The 21,758-nt window shown below is 43.4% G+C and overlaps 1 protein-coding gene and 1 long non-coding RNA gene across 6 annotated transcripts in view; one reads left to right on the top strand and one right to left on the bottom strand.

Moving 5' to 3' along the window:
- FHL5 (four and a half LIM domains 5) overlaps positions 1-21,369 on the bottom strand; it is a 46,382-nt gene extending 25,013 nt beyond the window's left edge. The window contains exon 1 of one of the 5 annotated variants that reach the window (XM_084622598.1): positions 21,334-21,369. The gene's annotated coding sequence lies outside the window, so the exon portion shown is untranslated. Of the gene's footprint in view, positions 1-8,245; positions 8,261-21,054; positions 21,089-21,333 lie in introns of those variants that run through there. The other 4 variants (XM_084622599.1, XM_084622596.1, XM_084622597.1 and 1 more) reach the window with 4 other exon arrangements.
- On the top strand, positions 1,812-14,524 carry LOC311517612. Its single transcript, XR_014710745.1, has 3 exons — positions 1,812-1,980; positions 13,215-13,335; positions 14,220-14,524. It is a non-coding gene; the product is annotated as an uncharacterized lncRNA (long non-coding RNA).
- Positions 21,370-21,758: the final 389 nt, after the last annotated feature.

The following is a 21,758-nucleotide window of genomic DNA, read 5'->3' as shown; positions in this document are numbered from 1 at the left end:
GCCTATTCTTCTGTTGGTTCACATGCATGACTTCCCTTAATATTAATAGGAATCACATAGGATATTGTTATGCTTTACTAAAAATGAACTTAAGTACAGGAGTATATAAAGTCGATCATCTTATGTACTCATACCACTAGAGACTGACACACAGAAACATGCACACCATAATAACTGGGTGCAGGACCATGACAGAGTCCTCATTAAGGCAAAGGTTAGTTAAATTTAGATGATCTTCCCTGACTTCTTGCACACTTACTTGGGAGGAGACATGCCTGTGGAATGGCAGGACTCTACTCCCAAGGACATGGGATTGGTTTGAACCTCAGTCAGATTGTTTTTGTCTGAGTCACAGCTATACACATCCTTTGAAGTACACACTTACTTGGCTATATTTCCGATTTGTTTCTGCTAAGTCAGTCCATCAGCTAACAAAGAAACAACAGGGCATGCACTGATGAGCTATTAATGCACACTTGCACTGCTTTGTGAAGCACAATGTGCATAGACAAATAATTTCAGTCATGCACAAAATGATATGAATGCACATCTGTTCAAATAAATGGCATTCAGCTATTACGTTACTGTAAAATAAAATCCTCCCCCCCCGCTTTAGTTTTCTTCAAGGAGTGGTTCACTAGATTTTTAGGGTTAATCTATGCTGTAAATTTCTCTCTCTAATGTACTTATATGGCACCCATCACCGTAGTATTTTAATATATTTATCACATTAAGCCTGTCTGGTAGTCAATTACTCTTATCCCTATTTTACACATGGGAAACTGAGGCACAGAGTGGCTGTAATCTGCTTCTGATCACACACAAAGGCCATGGACAAGGAGGGACTTGTACCCAAATCTCTTTAAGTCTAATACCAGTGCCCTACCACTGGACCATCCTTCCTCCATAAGCAATAGAGAGACTTTATGGGTGAACTCATATCTGCTTGGGAAAATGCTGAAGGCAACATATCACCTACACACACAACAATAATTAAGCAGCAGGGGCCACATCTTACAGCTTTTCCTCAAACAAAACTCTCATTGATGTCACTAAGAGTTTGCCTGGGTAAGGACTTCAGGATATGGCCCATGATAAACTGATACCATGTTTGGACACGAAGCAGGAATGATATGACAAAGAATGACAGACTTTTCAGATCTCATGACAAAGATGTGGATGATCTTTGTGAAGTACTTTTACCGTAAGACAACATAAAAAAATAACTAAATCCTGTCTCCCTGAACCATCGCTTGCCTCAGCCCAATAAATAAATAATGTTATGAGCATCATGTAGTTGAAATGGAATATTTTTCTGGTGCTTTGATCTTAATCTCTACAGTAATTTGTTTACTTGAAGTTAGTTGGAAGCTAGGCTTTGTGTTTTGGGAGGTCAGATTGGCATTCTCTGGAGATCTGATGTTTTGCACTCTCATGGAATGAAAAACGCTGACTCCAGCATTCCATCCTCTGGTTACTTGTTTCCTTGACACAGTAAAATGTTGAGTTTTATGTATTTCTTGGGGAAAATATTGTTTTCCAGCTATTATGGGGACAAAGGTAAAATGCAGTTCATTTTAATCTATACAATAGGCACGTATAATGTAAGCGACAGTAATAAGAACAGTAGCTCTAGTATATGCTAAATGAGGAATCAGAGGAGTTACCATGGTAACTCACAAGGTTTCAGCATTGGTGTCTTTGGGGTTAGAGTTGAGAATGTAGTCAGAGTACAAATTATAAAGCAGATGAAAGCAGGACACAACATGGGCAGGCTGTTCTGCCAACAGTTTCACCAGAAGGTAGAACACAACTCATGCAAATGTGCCTGGGAATTTCCACATAGTGGAAATGTTCTATGTAAAGGGTGCAGACTTAAAAGTCCAAAAAACGCATCAAGTTACAGAGAAGTGACATTCACTAACCCGAAGTTTTTTTGAGGACTACACAAATCTGGTCAGCGTAGAATCAACTACAAAGGTATCTTATTCTCTTCTGTCATTGTTTACGTAGTGCAGAGACAAGTTACCATTTTAATGTCTAATATTACTTTGATGTTTCCTGTAAATATATTGTTCCTGTTTAGAGTACATGATGTTTTGGGGTTTTGTACCTTATTCCTAATTATATAGAAATTAATGTACATACATGATGATAGTTTAATTTGTTTTATGCTCCCCTAGAGGATTATTTTCTAATCTGCCTTAAACAGGTAGCCCTTGAATTACATCTTAACAAACAAACAAATACAATGCATGAAGCAGGGTTCTCTACTCAGCTCTGAACAGGTATAAACAAAAAAGAGCAATGGTGGCATTAATCATCATAACAAACACTCTTGAGAGGGGAAAAAACCTTTTACGAGGGCCATGTCTGGACGTGTCTGAGATAACCCAGACAACATAATTTACCTACATCATTTCCAGTGGATTGTGTGTTTTCTTGCATACTTGCTTGAAACATAATTTTTCTCTTTTGCATATTCACCCTGAGTTTATTTTCCTTATTCTCTATATGAAGGTCTCTGAGCATTTCACCAGCTCAAAGAATTGTAGCAAAAGTCATCAGAAAATTTGGGGTGTTGGGGGGTACCCCACCTTGAAGCAAACGTCATCCTCTTAAGTTAAGGTTTCTAAAAACCTACTGCAAGGAGCAGGCAAAGGACTGCTTGTCCTTTCCTGATTTCAGAGGTTAACTTGAACCTCTCCCTTTCTTTGTAGACTAATTGTCTGTCTAGAAAGGAGTTATTTCCTCTTCACCAAAGCTGCTCAAAAAAAAAAAAAAAAAAAAAAAGGAGAGTTAAAAGAAATGGAAGGGAATTTTGAAACTGTTCACTGGTTTTTCAAAACGTAGAATATCAATATATTGACAAACCAAAAGCATCCCTCCCCAAAAAACCTCCACCATTTCACTTAATCTTTTAAAATTGAAAATTAAGTGTTTGAAAAAGAAACTTGTTTAAAACTCAAAATCTGGACATGTCAAGCAGCTGTACTCCTGAGTTATGCTCTGTGCATGGATTCCAGGCCCATGCTTTTCCAAACGTAGCATGAGAAGAAATGAAAACTAAAAGCAGCACATATTTCAGGCTGCGTGTAAGTGGAAAAGGAAAGAACTCTTGGTCTAAAACATGTAAACATGTCGATGTTAAAAGTTTTCAGGACTGCAGCTACACTGAAACCACAGCAGAGACAAGGCATGGGTGTCCAATGTACCTACAACCGTTCTCCCTACGAGTGAGAAGGCAAGATGGAGTAACCTGCCTCCCATTGCCTGTGCAACAAGCTATTGTTCCCTTAATTCTTCCTCTAGAGATTTCACCAGCCTATCCAATATGAATTTTACCTGCTGTGCAAATAATATTGAGGATTTCAATTGATATTAAATAAGTGATCTCTATTTTTAGGAGCGTGCATACAGTTTTTGGTGAATTGAAAGACACCAAAAAGTCCATTTTAGGTTGGACAAAACATTTAGTTCCTGGGCATTTTTAAAGGGCTAGATTCATAGAACAGGGATGGGAGAAGAGGAACAACGAAGAAGGTGGATAGAAAGCTGGCTAGATTGTCGGGCTCAACGGGTAGTGATCAATGGCTCCATGTCTAGTTGGCAGCTGGTATCAAGTGGAGTGCCCCAGGGGTCGGTCCTGGGGCCTGTTTTGTTCAATATCTTCATAAATGATCTGGAGGATGGTGTGGATTGCACCCTCAGCAAGTTTGCAGATGACACTAAACTGGGAGGAGTGATAGATACGCTGGAGAGTAGGGATAGGATACAGAGGGACCTAGACAAATTGGAGGATTGGGCCGAAAGAAATCTGATGAGGTTCAACAAGGACAAGTGCAGAGTCCTGCACTTAGGACGGAAGAATCCAATGCACCGCTACAGACTAGGGACCGAATGGCTCGGCAGCAGTTCTACAGAAAAGGACCTAGGGGTTACAGTGGACGAGAAGTTGGATATGAGTCAACAGTGTGCCCTTGTTGCCAAGAAGGCAAATGACATTTTGTGATGTATAAGTAGGGGCATTGCCAGCCGATCAAGGGACGTGATCGTTTCCCTCTATTCGACATTGGTGAGGTCTCATCTGGAGTACTGTGTCCAGTTTTGGGCCCCACACTACAAGAAGGATGTGGAAAAATTGGAAAGAGTCCAGCGGAGGGCAACAAAAATGATTAGGGGACTGGAACACATGACTTATGAGGAGAGGCTGAGGGAACTGGGGGTGTTTAGTCTTAAGAAGAGAAGAATAGGGAGGATTTGATAGCTGCTTTCAACTGCCTGAAAGGGGGTTCCAAAGAGGATGGCTCTAGACTGTTCTCAGTGGTAGCAGATGACAGAACGAGGAGTAATGGTCTCAAGTTGCAGTGGGGGAGATTTAGGTTGGATATTAGGAAAAACTTTTTCACTAGGAGGCTGGTGAAGCACTGGAATGTGTTACCTAGGGAGGTGGTGGAATCTCCTTCCTTAGAGGTTTTTAAGGTCAGGCTTGACAAAGCCCTGGCTGGGATGATTTAACTGGGAATGGGTCCTGCTTTGAGCAGGGGGTTGGACTAGATGACCTCCTGAGGTCCCTTCCAACCCTGATATTCTATGATTCTAAGAAGCCCCCATAATAGCCTTTATCTCAATGGTCAGGGCACTCACTTGGGATGTGGGAGACCCCCATTTAATCCCAGGTCTCCTCCCTCACAGGTGAGGGCCTTAACCATTAGCCTATCCTGGGCTGGATCTCTCTCAATCTCTCCTGTTCAAACTGTTCCATCTAGGTTCAAACCTGAGTCTCTTGCATCCCAGGTGAGTACACTAATTACTGGGCTAAAGGTTATAAGGGGACTTGTGGTGGTGGCACATCCCCTCCGCCGCCATTTCTGAATAGCGCCTAACTTGCTTTGTGACTCGACTTTACCTTTGTTGTGGTTGACGTAGTCATCAAAACTATTTGGTAAATTTGTTTCAAATTCACAAATAGTTTCAGGGTGACCAAAACTGCATTTTTCAATGAATAAACTTCATCTACAAAATTTTCACTCAGCTGTACTCCCAATATCTTAAACAGCAGCAATAAAACAAGGAAAGACTTGCATAATTTAATGTTCAATCTTATTTCATTGCTTTCATTTATCTATAGCTTGTCTTGCCTACTTTATGTATCGGTCACATTTTCTAGCACGGGCACTCGTTATATAGCACATTTATGATTTATGACCATCAACAGGTAAATGAAATAATAAAAGTGCTTCAATCATGTATTATTGTATCTCTGTAGAGAAGGGTCCGTATTATGTTTTGAAAACCATAAAACATTGTTCCAGGATAAAATCTGACATGAAGCTGGTAAGTGAAATATTAAAAAAATCACTTGTACAAAACTCAACTATTTCTTTCGTTTGGGGAGGCAGGTGTGTGTGTCTGTGCGTGCTATTCCTATAACAAAAATAGGACTTGTGCAACCTACTTTGGCCCTGATGCAGCAAAGTGCTTAAGTATATACTCAACTTTATAGATGTAAGTAGTCCTATTGATTTCAATAGGACTGCTCACTGACTTAAAGTTAAGCACTTGCTTAAGTGCGCTACAGGACCAGGGTCTTAAGGTCACATTTTCAGCAGGCATCTAACCTGCTTAGGCACTTCTAAAAATCCCACTGGGCATCTATCTGGATCTTTAGGCACCTAAATACCTTTGAAAATCTGGCCTTTAGTCCATAGTGTGGACTAGATTCTTTTAGGAGGAAAGGCAATCCCATTGGTATCCTGTTGTTAAAGAAGCAGGTTGTGTGGTAGTTTACTGAAACGTGGAAGGTTATGGCACTGATCATTCACAAAGAAAATCTGTTTTTTAAAAACTCAGTTGCATTCCATTTGAATGTCAATACCTAATTTATCACATAACCTAGAGGCATTCAGACTACTTTTTCATTCTCAATTTTTAACTAGAATGGATGTTTGCATACACTGACAATTTTTCAAGAATCTAAAGGTCTGAAAATCTCTTTTATTTCAAATTAATAAGGAGGTGTAAGTAGGCTGAGGTGAAAACATTCCTCAAAACTTTTTCCTTCAATGGAGAATTGGGTTTTCAATTCAGTGAAAATTTAGTGGAAAGTGTCCTCTTGCTTTCCTTGAAAATGTGCAATTTTTCATAAAAAAAAAAAAAAAAAAAAAAAACCCAAAAATCCCCCAAACTGAATTTTTTTTGGTTTTGGCTGGTTTGAGCCAAAAAATTTTGGGTTTTTGACACAATCAAAATTTTTCATGCAGAACTCCCCCATTTTTCAACCAGCTGTAGTCCTAATCATCTGAGAAATTGAGAGAACTCTAGTTTCACTACATTCTGCATTGTTACTTCAGGTGGAATATCATCCACAGATATGTCTTTTGCCAGTTATACACTAAATATGGCTTTAGACTAAGGGTTTAACCTTCGTTGCTGGAAGAAGAATTTCTGGCTGGTTGGCTCATTTTATCAGGACAAAGAATTTTTTTTAAAGTGGATACAGTTTGAAAAAGTTTTGAAGCCCTCCCCCTATTTGCTACTCTCAAATTCTAAACAAATTCAGTTCACCCCAGCATTATTTCAGTGACTTTGCTCCAGCAAGAGGCAATCTATTCAGAGCTCTGCTTCAGCTCTCAACTTTTCCAGAGACAGAACAGAGCAATAAAGAGGTTTTCATGAGCAATGATGGATAAAAGTCAGTCTGCGCTAAACTCACTCATGTTAGATACCAAAGTATCCAGTAGGGCAACAGATCTAACACTTAGGCAACACTGGCTCAAAATCTGCCAGAAGAAAGTAGGACTTGCCATAACATCCATCAGGTCCAGTATTTGGTCTTCAACAATGGCTAAAACGATCCCTTCCCCCGCCCCCCCAAATGCAAGAAACTATCTGGCAGTAACCTGCTCTGCAATAACCTGTCCATGGGGGAAATTTCTCCAGAATTTGTCTTCTGAAATTTAAATACTTTTAGATAAAAAAAATCATGCTTTCAATATTCTTGGAAGAAAGACGTCTTTTTGTAGTAGGGCCGTTGAAATTTTTCTGTCACTTTTCTCCTTTGGAAATTTGGATTTTTGACTAAACAAAAATCATAATGGAAAGTGTCTTCATTGGAAAATGGAAAATGAAAAATTCAATAATAAAAGATATTTTTGCCCAAAAAGTTTTCATCTTTCAGCTGAAATTTTTTATTTTTCGTTGCCAAAATCAGAACATTTTTGGTTTTCAGGTTTTTGTGTTTAATGAAAAGTGAAAAATTCCTATGTAAAAAAAACATTTTCTGGCAAGCTTTACTTTGCAGTCTATGTGTATGTCTACACAGCAAAGAAAAAACATGGCTGAAATGGGCCAGCTGCAGGTTTTTCTTTGCTGTGTAGACATACCTGAAGAGATCAGATAAGGCAACTGATATTTTTGAGATGAGTACCCAGCAGTAAATGGGTGTTTATTTGGCTCACAGATGGCTAAAAAGAATTAAAAAATTGATGCATCATATTGATTTGGAGAAAACAATGCAACTTTTATATCTATCAAATTGAACTCCAGGATATAAAGAAGAGGGAGTGGGAAAGGTTAACAATTTTGGGCCCAATTGAAAGTTTTACATGAGTAATCCTTTATCAATAGTCTATTGGTATCATCAGAACAAGCCTTCTGAGACGAATCAAAGAAAAGCTCCCTCAAAATTTAGGAATTACTAAAGCAAAAGCATTCAACCAGAGATCAAACCGAGGCAAAAGTTGCACAGGAAGACTTACTGGGTGAAATCCTGACCTGGGAGTTTTGCCACTGATCTCAGTGGGGCTAGAATTTCACCCATAGTACATAAACCAGAGAAATATCCAGAGATGTTTGTAAGAACAACCCCTTCACCCAAAGAAGTCCCACTTCTAAAAAAGTATAAGCAATATCAGTGACCTGACTGTCCATTGTACAATCCATTGTGAGAATGGTATAAAGAAAGGTAAAAAATGCCAGCACAAACCAGGGAAACCCCACTGAGGAAATGGCAGCTTGTTAACAAGGTCCTAATGCTACTTGGCAGGAACACATCTGCCAAAACAAGAATCAGCCTTGCCTTCAGGACTGGAAGCCTTCTTGGGGAGAAACTAGAAAACGCCTCAGATACAGAGAGGAGCAACAAGTTTACAGACAATGAAGTGAAACAGCCTTTGCCACTGATGAGAAGCAACAGAACCTCAGTAGATGGCACTGAAGGGGAATGCAACCTTTAAAACCTTACCCCCAAATAAGCCGTGTCTTTCACTGTGCAGCAACGTCTGCTACAGAGACAAAAATCTTCATTTTAGTTCAGGGATAAACAGGAATATGAAAAGTACCCTAACTCCTGAGAACAGAGAGTGCAAAGCTAGTTAAAACCTTTTTTAAAAAGTAAGCAAGTGACTATAAGATTCACTTTTTTCCCCGAGGTGGTTCTCTAAAAACCAATGCCACACAGCAAAGCAGCTTTGAAAACAACAATAAGAAAAAAAGATAAACACCATGCATATCTTAAAGCAAGTCATAGCTGAAAGTCACTTTGGTTACCCCATAGAAAAAAAACAATCACCATGAAGTACAAAAAATAGAAAGTAATTCTCTACAAAAACAAAGCTAAAGAACAAAACCAAAAACACCTACTGTACTGGAGTTGTCTGGTCTTTTTACTCATTTTTCCCCTCCCTGCTGCATTATGATGGCTTGACCTAGTTTTCTCAGGAAAAAAGAAATGGTTCGCTTAAAAAAAAAAAAAAGATATTTTGCAAATAAAAATGAATCAGATACAAAGCTTTGTGATTTCAATCCCAGTTAGATGGTTGCAACCAGTGAGGTGACATTTCAGGAAATAAACAATGACAAAGACTGGCTTATATAGGTGAATATAAGAATAGTCGGTCATAGGATCCTGTCCTGTATGTGGTGGAGAGGAGAGTTAAATGGGCCAGAAAAGCTGTGTGTGGGACACATGAACAAACTATATATATTAGGGCTGTCAAGTGATTAAAAAAATGTAATCACGATTAATCGCACCGTTAAGCAATAATAACATACCATTTAAATATTTTTGATGTTTTCTACTTTTAAAAATATATTGATTTCAATTACAGCACAGAATACAAAGTGTACTGTGCTCACTTTATATTTATTTGATTACAAGTATTTGCATTGTAAAAAACAAAAGAAATAATATTTTTCAATTCACCTAATACAGATACCGTAGTGCAATCTCTATCATGAAAGCTGAACTTACAAATGTAGAATTATGTACAAAAAACCTGCATTTCAAAAATAAAACAAATGTAAAATTGTAGAGCCTACAAGTCTACTCAGTCCTACTTCTTGTTCAGCCAATCACTCAGACAAACAAGTGTGTTTACATTTGCAGGGATAATGCTACCCGCTTCTTGTTCACAATGTCACCTTAAAGTGAGAACAGGTGTTCTCATGGCATTGTTGTAGCTGGCATTGCAAGGTTTGTCTTAGCAATTGGCTGAACAAGAATTAGGACTGAGTGGACTTGTAGGCTCTGAAGTTTTACACGGTTTTGTTTTTGAGTGCAGTTACGTAACAAAAAAAAATCTACATTTGTAAGTTGCACTTTCACAACAAAGAGATTGCACTACAGTACTTGTATGAGGTGAATTGAAAAATACTTTTGTTTATAAATATTTGAACTGTAAAAATGTTAATCAAAAATAATATACACTGATTTCAATTACAACACAGAATACAACATATATGAAAATGTAGAAAAACATACAAAATATTTAATAAATTTCAATTGGTATTCTATTGTTTAACAGTGCGATTAAAACTGATTAATCGCAATTAATTTTTTTAAACGCAATTCATTTTTTTGAGATAATCAAATGAGTTAATCACGAGTTAACTGTGATTAATCAACAACCCATATATATATTTCACACAGTTTATAAACAGATTGCTAGGTGGAGATTGCTAGGTGGGCCATGGCAGGTCTGTTCTGCATGGGGAGTGCTTTGGAGAGACTCTCTGTGTCCCACTCTCCCATTATTGAATTGACTGGTTATGAGACTCCACACCAAGAATGGTGAAAAACTAGAGATTAACAAAGATGAAAGAAACCCAGGATTTTCAGGAAAAAACTCCACAAGCAATTAAACAAAAATAACTTTTTGGGTGGGAGTTCAAGCTGAGGTAAACATGCACTCCTATGATTATTAACCGCGATCTCCTGCCAACCCTTCTGACTGTACGTTACACTCACTTGATGTGCCTTGTGGAAAATTAGGCCCTGATCCTGGAAACCCTTATGCACATGTAACTTTACTGATGTGAGTAATCCCATTGACTTTATAGGGGTCAAATGATATATGTGAGCATTTGCTGAATTTGGCCTTACTTTGTAAACTCTTCATATTAAGGACCATGTTTTCCTACGTTTCAGTATAGCACCAAGCACAATGGGGTCTCAATCCCAACTGGAACCCTGCATCCTATCACAACACAACTAACACTGCAGTAATTACTAGTCCCTCCCTCTCTAATGATTACAGAATTAATAATTTATTTTTGGCATGTGACTATACAGGGACAGAGCAAAGACTGAGCTGCATCGCTCCAATGAGAAAAAAAGACCGTTACCTTTTCCATAACTGGTGTTCTTCGAGATGTGTTGCTCATGTCTATTCCACAATAGGTGTGCGTGCTTGCAACATGCACTGGTGCTGGAAGCTTTTCCCCTAGCAGTACCCGTAGGGGGGAGCGCTCCCCACAACCCCTGGAGTGGCGCCTGCCTGGCACGATATAAGGGGAGCTGCGCGCTTCCCCCACCCTCAGTTCCTACTTGCCAGACAACTCTGAAAGAGGTGAAGGAGGGTGGGATGTGGAATAGATATGAGCAACACATCTCGAAGAACACCAGTTATGGAAAAGGTAACTGTTTTTTCTTCTTCGAGTGATTGCTCATGTGTGTTCCACAATAGGTGATTCCAAGCTATCTGTTGGAGGTTGATAGGAGTTTACAAGTTCCCAGGACGGAGGACAGCCCTGCCAAACCCGGCGTCATCCCTGGTTTGGGGAATGATTGCATAGTTCGACGTGAATGTGTGAACCGAAGACCACGTGGCAGCCGTACAAATGTCCTGGATGGGGACGTAGGCCACAAAGGCAGCTGACGAGGCCTGCACTCGAGACGAGTGTGCCCTCACAATGGGTGGTGGGGGGGACACCCACCAACTCATAACAGGAATGGATACACAAAGTGATCCGATTGGAAAGCCGCTGAGTGGAAATCGGCTGGCCCCTCGCGGACTCAGCTGCGGCGACGAACAGTTGCAAGGACTTTCTGAAGGGCCTGGTCTGCTCGAGATAGAGAGCCAGAGCCTGCCACACGTCGAGCATGTGGAGATGGCACTCCTCACTGGATGCGTGAGGTTTGGGGCAGAGGACCAGTAGAAAAATGTCCTGACCCATGTGGCAGGCGGAGACCACCTTCGGGAGGAACACGGGGCGTGGGCGGAGTTGGACCTTGTCTTTATGAAAAACCATGTACGGCGGCTCAAAGGTCAGGGCCCTGAGCTCCGAGACTCGCCTGGCCGACATGATTGCAACCAGGAAGGCCACCTTCCACGAGAGGTGAGACCAGGAGCACATGGCCAGTGGTTCAAACGGGGGCCCCGTGAGATGAGCCAACACCAGGTTTAGGTCACACTGCGGGACCGGGGGTCTAGAATATGGAAAAAGGTGGTCCAAACTCTTAAGGAACCAGCCAGTCATAGCATGGGAAAATACCATGTGCCCTTGCACCGGCGGATGGAAGGCCGACATGGCTGCCAGGTGCACCTTGACTGACGAGGGTGCCAGGGCCTGGGCCCTCAGGTGGAGGAGATAATCAAGGATAAGATGGATTGGGGCGGTCACCGGGGAGACACCCTGGTCTGCCGTCCACCTAGAAAACTGGGACCACTTCACCAAATAAGCGTGGCGAGTGGAGGGCTGTCTACTTTTGAGGAGGATGCACTGATCCTGCTCTGAGTACGTGCTTTCCTCTCCACCGAACCACTGAGCAGCCATGCTGCGAGGTGAAGAGCCATCAGGTTGGGGTGGAGGAGGCGGCCCTGGTCCTGAGGGAGCAGGTCCGGGTGGAGTGGCAACGGCCATGGCGGAGCTACTGCCAGGCCCGTGAGGGTCCCGTAACAATGCTGCCTGGGCCACGCTGGGGCAATCAGGAGGAACTGGGCCTTGTCCGTCTTTATCTTCTCCAGGACCCTGCCAATTAGAGGGAAAGCGGGAAAGGCATAGAGAAGCCAGCCTGACCAGGATAGGAGAAAGGCATCGGAGATAGCGCCCCTCCCCTGGCCCCCCCAGAGCAGAACTGGGGGCATAGCCGGTTCTGCCGAGTTGCGAACAGGTCCACCTGGGGAGTTCTGCACCTTCAGAAGAGCCAGTGGGCCTCTTCTGGGTTGAGGGATCACTCGTATTGCAAGGAAAAGTCCCTGCTCAAGCGATCCGCCCTCTTGTTCTGGGCGCCCGGTAGGTGGAAAGCCTTCAGGTGGATGTCATGGAATATACAGAAGTCCCACAGCCTAAGGGCTTTGCGGCAGAGGATCAGGCCCCGCCTTGCCTGTTGATATAGAACATTGAGGCTGTGTTGTCTGTGAGGACCCTGACTACCTTACCCTCCAGGTGTGAGCGGAAGGCCATACACGCCAGCCGCACCTTGACGTTTATATGTAAGGTCTGGTCAGATCTTGAGCCGACCACAGGCCTTGGGTCTGAAAGTTCCCCACATCGGCCCCCCAACCCAGGTCTGATGCATCGGACACCAGCTCCAATGACAGGGCCCTGTCCTTGAATGGGACCCCTTGGAGCATGTTGTTTGTGGTGGACCACCACCATAGGGAGGTGATCACAGACTCTGGCATGGTGAAGACCTTGTCCATCCTGTCTGTGGCCTGGGAGAACTTTGAGACCAACCAGAGCTAGAGAGGCCTCATCCAGAGTCTGGCGTGACAGATCACGTACGTGCACACCAACATGTGACCCAAGCATTGTAGGCAAATCCTGGCTGTTGTCACCGGGAACCTTGTGACTGAATTGAGGAGACCTTTCAGGGTCTCGAATCTGTCTGGCGGGAGAGGGGCCCTGGCCAACACTGCATCCAGGAGTGCCCCAATAAACTCTATGCGTTGGACCAGGACTAACGTGGACTTGGTGTTGTTTACCAACAGGCCCAAGGCAGTGCACGTGGACAAGAGGAGCGCCACGTGATCCCTCACCTGCGACCGGGATGTGCCCTTGACAAGCCAATCATCCAGATAGGGAAATATCTGGACCCCTCTGCCGCCTGAGGTAGGCTACCACCAACATGCATTTTGTAAACACCCTGGGGGCAGTGGACAGACCAAATGGGAGGACCGTGAATTGGTAATGACTCTGTCCCACCACGAAATGGAGGAAGCGCCTGTGCCCCTCGAATATGTGGATGTGGAAGTACGCGTCTTATAGATCAAGGGCAGTGTACCAGTCCCCGGGATCCAGGGAGGGGATGATGGAGGCCAGGGAGACCATGAGGAACTTGAGCTTCACCCTGTACTGGTTCAGAACTTGGAGGTCCAGGATGGGCCTGTGCCCCGCTTTGCCTTCGGGATAAGGAAATAACGGGAGTAATAGCCCTTGCTCATGAACTCCTCAGGCACCGCCTCAATCGCTCCTAGACCTAGGAGCCACCCCACCTCCTGCTTGAGCAGAGCTACGTGCAAGGGGTCCCCCAAGGGGGACTGGGGTGGGGGGTGGTTAGGTGGGGAGGAAGTAAACTGGAGGGTGTAACCTCGGGAGATGTTGTTGAAGACCCATCGATCCGAGGTTAGCTGCAACCATTCCGGGAGGAAAGCACACAACCAGTTGGAGAAGGGAAGCTTTATTGGGTATGGATCCCTGAGGAGGACTGGTGAGGTGTGTCCGAGCGTCCCATCAAAAATGCCTTTTCCCTTCCTGCTTGCCCTTGGAAGACCCAGGCTTGGGGGGGCAGGCCCAGACTTCCTCTGAGGGAGTCTCTTATAGTCCCACTTCTTCTTATGGACAGCCTCATACTTCGGGAGGGCAGCCTGGGTGGGAGTCTGCTGCGGCTTGAACTTAGGTTTTGCCGGAGCCAGGACATAGAGGCCCCGAATCTGGAGGGTCGTGCAGGAGCCTTTCATGCCATGCAGCCTTGTATCTCTTTCCTTCGCAAACAGAGCTTTCCCATCAAATGGGAGATCCTGCATGGAAGACTGTGCCTCGCTGGACAGCCCAGAGAGCAGGAGCCATGACGCCTGTCTCATGGACACCGCGGAGGCCACCGATGGTGTGGCTGTGTCCACAGCATCCGAGGCTGCCTGCACGGAGGCCCTAGCGGCTGCTGCCCCTTCCTCCACTAGAGCCTTGAACTCCTTCCTATCATGCTTCTGGAGGGAGTCCTCAAACTTGGACAGGGAGCCCCACAGATTGAATTCATACTGGCCCAGGAGAGCCTGATGGTTTGCCACTCGTAACTGGAAGCTCAAAGACAAATAAACTTTCCTTCTGAAAGAGTCCAGTCTCCGAGAGTCTTTGTTCTTTGGCGTCGGGGCTGGCTGACCCTGCCGTTCCCTGTGGTTGACCAACTCGACCACCAGGGAGTTGGGTGCCGGGTGGGTATACAAGTACTCATGCCCCTTAGTGGGTACAAAGTATTTGCGTTCCACCTTTTTAGAGATGGGGGCTAACAAGGCTGGAGTTTGCCACAGGGCATTTGAAATCTTAGCCACCCCTTCATGGAGAGGCAAGACCACCCTACCCATGGGGACAACACGTTAAACAGGGAGTCTGAGGGCTCCTCCATCTCCTCTGCATGGAGGTGGAGGCTTGCTGCCACCCTCTTTAAGAGTTCTTGGTGGGCCCTGAAGTCCTCCTGCTGGATGGAGGGGGGCGGGGCCACAATCGCCTCCTCTGGGCGGGGCGAAGAGGCCGGTGCGGTATCGGCCAGCACCAGAGGGTCCACCACCTGGTTGGACTCTGGGCATGGTGCCGAGGATGCATGTTCCGCCGCCTCCTTTCTCGGGGGTCTGGAGAGGGAGGCTGATGGTGCCTCCGAAGCTCTGGCCACCAAGCGAGCTCCCGCTGGGGGCTGCACTGGAGGCCACAGTGCCCACTGGTACCATTGGGCCGGCCACGATGCTCAGTGCCACTGCACCTGCCGTGGCACCGGCGGGGCCGGCTGTTCGAGTTGGCTGGCCTGGCCCATCGAAGGATGGCTACGAATGGAGACTGGGCTGGCATAAGATCTGCTGCTGTCTCTGGACCGAGAGAAGCGGCGGTGCTGGGATCCACAACAGCCACGGGACTGCAATCTTGACGTGGAGGACTGGTACCAGCAGTAACAGCTGCTCCGCGAACGGCCTCGACGGGTGGACCTGCGATGGTGAAACGCCGGCGATCGATGCCAGGAGCTATGATGTCTTGGCGGAGACTTGGAGTGGGAGTCCAAGCGGGAACAGCATCGACGACCATGCTGTGATCAACTGCAGTACCCTCTCCGAGATGAGGACCGATAGCAACACCCACCACAGTCCCGCCAATATTCGCTCCTTAAGTACGAGCGGTGCCACGAGTCCCGGCTGGACAGAACCCAGCCAGGTCTGGTCAGCATCGAGGGCGATCCACTAGGGACTCTGCACCGAGTGATCTCTGGGTGGTGATCAGCATTGGGAATGTTCCCTCGATGGAGACTGGTACCGGGCTAGAGGCAACTGCGGAGATCCCAGTGGCGGCTTGCCTCTGGAGTGCAGGGCCGACATCAGCAGCGCTCCAGGCATCGGCTTGGACATAACGTCCCGGGCCACCTGGAGGGCTTCAGGCGTGGATGGCATCCAGAGAGGCCTGTTCTGAAGGAGCCGGGCTACTCCGCTCAATGTGAGTTGGAGGCCTGGGGCCTGGTGGGGATCGAGGACTGCCCGACATGGGCCTAGCCTCTGTCCCAGACTTCCCTTGGTGCTGCTGGGAAGCGGGAGTCTTCCTGGCGCTCTTGGCATGCCCTGTGGATGGGAAGCGGTGCTGACTGGTCGATGGCACTGGAGGGTCGCCACGTACTGACACCGTGGTGCCAGTTCAGAGAGGTGTGCCGGGGTCAGCGCCGACTCCATCAGGATGGGCCGGAGCCTAATGTCCCTTTCTCTTGGTCTGAGGCTTAAACGACTTGCAAATCTTGCATCTTTCACTGATATGGAATAGAACGCCTACAAGAGCTGCACGACTTAAACCCTGGGGCATGCCCTGGCCCAGTGTCAGTGATGAACTAAACAGCTAACTAACTACAGGTACTAACGCTGAACGAACAAACGGTTCTGGGGACAAGCGACAGCAAAGCTGAAGCAGAGTAGTTCCAACGCACCTTCACTGGCAGCAAAAAGGAACTGAGGGTGGGGGGAGCACTCCGCTCCCCTTATACTGCGCCAGGCAGGCGCCACTCCAGGAGTCGCCGGGGGTGCTCCCCTTGGAGGTACTGCTAGGGGAAAAACTTCCAGCACCGGTGCACGTGGCGAGTACGCACTCCTATTGTGGAATACACATGAGCAATCACTCGAAGAAGAAGAGAAGGTGCTTTTTATTTTTTTTTGGTATCAGCCCAGACAGACAGACTGGTAGAAATAGAAGGTTCACCCAGAGCTAAAACAATGATGGGAGATTTAAAACCACCACCAGTGTAGAAGGGGGCCTAAAGCACTATTTTTCTGCTTCTTAATGAGGCACCCATTCCCAGAGTCTTTCTGAAATGTAGATCAAAAGAAATATTTTTTCCCAAATAGGAATATAATACTCTGCATTCCACTCTGGTACATGAAACAAACTGCCTTGAAAGGACTTACCTTTGAGAACCTAAGTTCAAAATGTTTCTTTCCTGTACTACATGACCTAACCTCGTTACCACAGAAAATAGTGTAAGAAACTCAGTCAACTGAGCTTCCTGTCCTGCGGAGGTGCTGGAAATCCTACTCATCCTGTTGCCTCTTAATAGTAATCCTAAGTGGACATGGGAATAGAGTTGTGCACATCAGCATTTGCTAGTTTAAGAGTATGTGTATCATATGCAAAACACTGATATTCCTGATTTTATTCAATGGTGAAACATCATTTCCACCAGCTTTTCACAAAGCAAATGGTGAAGTTTGGCCCTTGGATAAATGTAACTAAATATGTGGGCTTACAGCAGGGTGTAATGTTGCTCTTGACCCCATATTTATTTTAAGAACATTGCTACACTGGAGCTGCATAACAGGATACATACCACAGCCCCATGTACACAGCAACTGTGGGGTGGTGCTAGTTGGAGAGTACAGAATTCAGGTACAGAAATTTAATTATGGCAGGCATTTGACCTTAATTCAGCAAATTTAATCAGAACATAGATAATTAACACACAATACCTCAACTAAGAGATCAAATGAGAAAGGAGAACCAGAGTCCCATACCTAATGGAACCAGAAGAACTTATTCATACTTAGATGGATGTAAAACAAATTCAGATGGACCTATTTAAAAATTAAATAGGACAAATTAAAACACAAAAGTAAAAATGCACTCCACAGGTGGTGGAGAGAGAAGTACCCTTGCACTGCGAGAGTAAATGGAGAGTTACAAACACCATTTTAGTGGTAACTATTAAGTTGCTTAAAGAGTTATAAACCACAGGACAACACTGCTGTATTTCAGAAAACCTACTGAAATGACAAGGTCTAGAATTTTAGCTGGTGTGGGGAGTAGGAAGGAACACTGAAGTGATGAAGAACCTGACGAGGGAAAATTAAAAAACAACACAACTCAAGGGCAGAGGCCTGCGAAAGGTGGGACAAAGCAAGATGCAAATAGAAGGAAAGTTTTGAAGAAGTCATATTAACTAGAGTCAAATAAAAGCTTTAGCTCTAAGAAAAGGAAACTGGAAACAATGGGGAGATTCAGCCACTACTTTTTTGGACCACACTGTACAATTTCATAGAAGACTATATCCCTGCTATAGAATTCTGTGGGATAGTTTATATAATTCTCCATTAAATTCCCTCTATTTGTGGAGTAACTTCTATGCTGCCCTATTACATTTCTGTGAAACCTTAATAATTTTACCCCTCTTCAATTCTATAGGATTTTTCAAGAAGGTAAAGTTTAAATATATGGGCTGAGATTTTCAAAAGCCACCTAAATATTTTTGGATGCCCAGTTCCCCCCCCCCCCCGAGAGAGAGACAAGTAGAACATAAGATGCAATGCATCATTCCACTCTGCAAACTCAGTGTTTGGGGCTCCATAGGATAGCTAGACTGGAAGGGAATTGATTCAATGGGAGTTCTACACAATCTCATTTCTCAGCCAACCAGCAGGGAAATGTCTACAAGAATTAAGGATGATCCCATTCCTAAGGCTCTTGGCCCCAACCCTCAGATGAAAACTTGGCCCTATTGAAGTCAATGGGAGTTTTGTATTGATTTGAATGGGGCTAGGATTTCACCCCTTGACTTAAAACTTTACATTATTGGAAGAACTCTTCTGGAGAGTTCGCATTTTTCCCTCTTTTTATCCACAGTTAGCCAATGCTGTTAGACTTCAACTTTTATGAGAAGTAAAATTCAACCATAAAAGTAAAAGCCAAGAAATTGAAAGAAAACTGGATTTATCAGCAAAAGGAAAACTGTGGCCAAAAGGACAACTGACTCTGAACCTTACAATGTCCACCAATCAATCAATAAAATCTTTAAACTTGTCTGCCTGCAAATAACGTTGAGACACCATGGGTCAAAACTGGTCAGAGTCTCTTTCAAACAGCATATTATTTCATTTCTCTTTACTCTTTCAAGAAGGTTCACATGCCATCTTAAATTTCTACAAATTATGCAGTCTTAAATCTAAGTGACTTTTGTGACAGTGCAATAAAATTATATGGCAAGACTGTCAGCAATGTGATAATGTTAATATATAAATCTGTTCCAGCCTGTTCTGTTAAAATATTTCAAGAAATGTCAAGTAATCATACATAATGAAGACAAATGTGGGAATGAATATTAGATGTGAACAAAACAGACAGCACAAAGTTGTTTTCTTAATATAAGAGGTTCTGTGTTAAGCTTTAGGCACGTAACAGATCTGCTGAAAATAAGGAAAGCTACAAAAATAGTGTATTTTAGAAAAGTCATTTGATTACAATCTAAATTGCGTTTGACAGTTTTATCAAAGTATGATTTTGGGACTTATTAGTAAAAGAAAAATTGACTGAATGTACTACATACATAAAATCTGATAGTACAGCGATTAATATAAGTTGTTGACTTTAAAATTACGGAAAAATTTAATCTCATTATCCATAAAGCTTTTTAATGTGACAGTGTGAACAGACAGTGTGAAAAGAACACTTTTTACTAAGCACTGGCATGTCCTTTCAATATAGTTCTTAACACTTCAAGTCCCAAATCTGTGGCAGAGAACTTTAAAAAGCTGAGACTCAGACATAACATAATAGTGGAGGAAAAAGGATGAAATAATGTTTGATGTAGATTTATATCATGTCTAAACTTTGTCTAAACTCTAAATTTTAGAGTTAATTTTACATTAAATATACAACAAGAACATTCCACTATATGCGATGAAAGTAACTTTGGGTCTAAAAAAGTGATCTACCTCATCGTAAAGGTACATTTGAGCGCTTGCTCTCACTGGCAGGTACTATGAAAGTTGGCTAGTAGAACATAAGAACGGCCATACTGGGTCAGACCAAAGGTCCATCCAGCCCAGTATCCTGTCTACCGACAGTGGCCAATGCCAGGTGCCCTAGAGGGTGTGAACATAAAGGTAATGATCTAGTGATCTCTCTCCTGCCATCCATCTCCACCCTTTGACAAACAGAGGTTAGGAACACCATTCCTTCCCCATCCAGGCTAATAGCCATTAATGAACTTAACCTCCATGAACTTATCTAGTTCTCTTTTAAACCCTGTTATAGTCCTAGCCTTCACAACCTCCTCAGGCAAGGAGTTCCACAGGTTGACTGTGTGCTGAGTGAAGAACTTCCTTTTATTTGTTTTAAACCTGCTACCCATTAATTTCATTTGGTGGCCTCTAGTTCTTATATTATAGGAACAAGTAAATAACTTTTCCTTCTTCACTTTCTCCACACCACTCCTGATTTTATATACCTCTATCATATCCCCCCTTAGTCTCTTTTCCATGATGAAAAGTCCTAGCCTCTTTAATCTCTCCTCATATGGGACCCGTTCCAAACCCCTAATCATTTGAGTTGCCCTTTTCTAAAGCCAGTATATCTTTTTTGAGATGACGGGACCACATCTGTACGCAGTATTCAAGATGTGGGCATACCATGGATTTATATAAGGGCAATAAGATATTCTCCGTCTTATTCTCTCTCCCTTTTTTAATGATTCCAAACATCCCGTTTGCTTTTTTGACTGCCGCTGCACACTGCATGGACGTCTTCAGAGAACTATACACGATGACTCCAAGATCTTTCTCCTGATTAGTTGTAGCTAAATTAGCCCCCATCATATTGTATGTATGTATAGAAGAAAACAGCATCTACAGTTTATTGGTTGGTTTCTTGGAGTTAGCACAGTAAATCCTAGTTATCTAATTTTTAAAAATTAATAAATTGATAACAGTTAAACCAGCAAAAATCTTGGGAGTGCTTCATGGCACATACAACCAAGATTGTTTGAATACGTTCATGGAATTCTGTAGGCAGTCCTAGGAAGATGCATCTAAAGTATACGAGCTCAGCCAATTTAAAGAAAAATGTAGTACTATTCTTAAGAAAAATGTACTTTCATGTCTCTGTCACAAATCCCATCAGTTATATAAAAGTAATTAAAACAAAACACTACTAGAAACTGAACAAAAAAGTCAATTAATCTATGACCAAAGAGAAAAGGTTCTTGCTTAGTTGTTCATAAACTTTAAATTGGTTACCTGGTATATCGACTTAAATATTTAAAAACTATCAAATAAAACAGTGGAAAGGTAAATAATAAGGGAAAGGAGTTACTACAATACTCACATTTGGTTTCAAGCTGCTGCTTCTTATGACTTGTGTAGCATAATAAAGGGGGAAAATAGATTAGCTTTCACAGAAATAAGCATTCATTAAATCCAAAATAAACAGAATAATCTGCCAAAGCTATTTGAGGATCCCATCAGATTTTGGCTCTGCAGAAGAAGGTTGAGGGTCAGTTTGTTTCCCTTAGACCTCATGACATGCAAATAGCTAGTTCCCTTGTCACTGAACCAAAATCATTCTTTGTCGTATTGTGTTTACAAACGATAGACAAAAACATACCACATAGGAGGTCCTTAAAGGAGCATATTTCAGAGACAGAGTTTCAAAGATCTAGCCAGAAAGAAAGAGGAGCTTTAGTAAAAATTTAGTGGGGGGGGAGGGGGGAGGAGAAAGACTGAACATGTTCATCCTCAGATAGTTTATGCACATATTCTTTGAAAAGTGCATCCAAGACATTTGATAAAACTCAGAACTAACATTAAAAACCATGATTACACAGTCTTTGGGGTATTCTGCATGGGGTCTGTGGGTAGGGGTAGAAGGGAGAGGTTAAAATTCTATACTCTTCCAATTTAGGGAAAGGCTTTGAGACTCCATACAACACCACTTCTTGCTGCTAGTCCAGTTTATAGACTGGAAGGGTTGTGCTGTCCCTCTAGGCAGGGGTTCCTGGCGACTGGATCCACATCAGTGGAAGTGAATGG

This window comes from Lepidochelys olivacea (assembly GCF_965140295.1).
Source record: "Lepidochelys olivacea isolate rLepOli2 genome assembly, chromosome: 3".
In the NCBI taxonomy this organism is placed as follows: Eukaryota; Metazoa; Chordata; order Testudines; family Cheloniidae; genus Lepidochelys; species Lepidochelys olivacea.
Note: the sequence above shows the minus strand (reverse complement) of the source record. Positions and strands in the feature narration are given on the sequence as shown.